The sequence below is a fragment of the Arachis hypogaea genome, chromosome 16 (assembly GCF_003086295.3).
Source record: "Arachis hypogaea cultivar Tifrunner chromosome 16, arahy.Tifrunner.gnm2.J5K5, whole genome shotgun sequence".
In the NCBI taxonomy this organism is placed as follows: Eukaryota; Viridiplantae; Streptophyta; class Magnoliopsida; order Fabales; family Fabaceae; genus Arachis; species Arachis hypogaea.
The window spans coordinates 56,833,411-56,835,645 of NC_092051.1; positions in this window are offsets into that span (position 1 = coordinate 56,833,411).

Below are 2,235 nucleotides of genomic sequence, written 5' to 3' on the forward strand. Positions count from 1 at the left end.
CTAATTGCTGATTCTTTAGACTTTTTATTCTCAGCTTGCAAATGTGCCTATATTAATGTGAAGAAAAATAATAGTAATAAAATAAGAGTAAATACACAATTGGACTAAAGGCATATATCATTTGACAACATCAAAACAAATAATAGAGATTAAAAATAATGTCAAGATTCTTTAACTCAACGCAAGCATAAAAATAACCACAAGTGATGGACAAATTGCCAAGATACAAGAAATCCATAACCTATTTTAACCAAATTAACTCATAATTAATACTTACTATAACATCCAGAGTGTCTTCATCCAATGATTTTCCCTTTGTGCTTTGGCGAGTCTCAACAAACATTTCTGCTTGAGTAGGTGGTTCATTATTTTCCTTAGAAGCAGCCTATAAGTCCAATTCAAATAGTAGTTATATAGAGTTAAAAGGCACACCACACATACACAAACAAATTCACAAAGAATTAAAAATTGTACCAATCTTGCACGTATTCTTGCAAAATTTATTGGGCCCTTTCGATGCCTAAATTTCTGTTGTGCCCTATTTTTCTTATTCTGCGCAGACATTTTCTACATAACAAGAGACAAGTATTACCAACAAATCATCAAACTTCACTCATATGTGTATATAATATAATTGCATAAACAATTACACTAAGTTTCACATGTCTTACCTTAACTTTCTCAGTTCTCCAATAAGCAATTAACTTGCGAAAATGACTCTCAGGTATGCTCTTAGGACGATTTTTCAGCATCTCATTAACACATTTGTATGGCAGAAAATGAGTTTGCTTTATTGTAGTCTTATACCTTCTCCAGTTGTCATTGATACGAGCAAGGACCATCCTCTTTCCTTCAGTTGGAATAATGAATTTAGCCTATAAAACACAATTATTTTTTGCTAGTAAGAATAAAATACATGTGTACATTTCCAAATACTTTCTAAAAGAAACAAGACTGAAGTTCTCACTTGAACATATTCCCAAATGGCTTCTTTATCTTTAATCCCCTTCCAATTTGTGTAAATTAATGGACAAAAATCTGAATTCCTTGCCACTGTGCCCAAAAATTTGCTCAAGTTGTTTACAGCTTCATCAGTAGGACCAATTGCCTCTCCTTCACTATCTAGAGTAATTTGTTCTCTATCTTCCAACTGTCTTGCATGAATCTTCAAGCATTGTGTAGGTCCTCGTGTTTTCTTCACTATTGTCTCTATACAAAGATATTAATTATATATGACATTTTCTAGCATTAAACATGACATTTCTGAATTTAAACAAACAGCAAAATCAACCCATATGAACTCACTAAAATCAAATCAGCACTAATCAAGATCAATTTATATGAATTAAATGGCAGCAAGCAGAAATGGCAATCAGCAGCGATATAAAAATTAGCATAAAAAGCCATTAACAAGGATAAAACAGCACGCACTATACAATTTGAGAAGAGAACATTCCAGGCATCAGCAGCAACCAAAAAGTTCAACCTAAATCCACTACAAATCAGATATGACTTCCTAGTTCCTAACCACCTATAATCCACTAAGCATGCATAGCTAAATCGACTAATTTAACAAAAACTGAACATACTAATTAAACTAAGAAACTATAAACAGGGAAAAAAATTGAGAAATTTCGACAGCACTCTGGCAGTAAATAGGACGTTTCTGAATTTAAACAAACAGCAAAATCAACCCATATGAACTCACTAAAATCAAATCAGCACTAATCAAGATCAATTTATATGAATTAAATGGCAGCAAGCAGAAATGGCAATCAGCAGCGATATAAAAATTAGCATAAAAAGCCATTAACAAGGATAAAACAGCACGCACTATACAATTTGAGAAGAGAACATTCCAGGCATCAGCAGCAACCAAAAAGTTCAACCTAAATCCACTACAAATCAGATATGACTTCCTAGTTCCTAACCACCTATAATCCACTAAGCATGCATAGCTAAATCGACTAATTTAACAAAAACTGAACATACTAATTAAACTAAGAAACTATAAGCAGGGAAAAAAATTGAGAAATTTCGACAGCACTCTGGCAGTAAATAGGACGTTTCTGAATTTAAACAAACAGCAAAATCAACCCATATGAACTCACTAAAATCAAATCAGCACTAATCAAGATCAATTTATATGAATTAAATGGCAGCAAGCAGAAATGGCAATCAGCAGCGATATAAAAATTAGCATAAAAAGCCATTAACAAGGATAAAATAGCACGC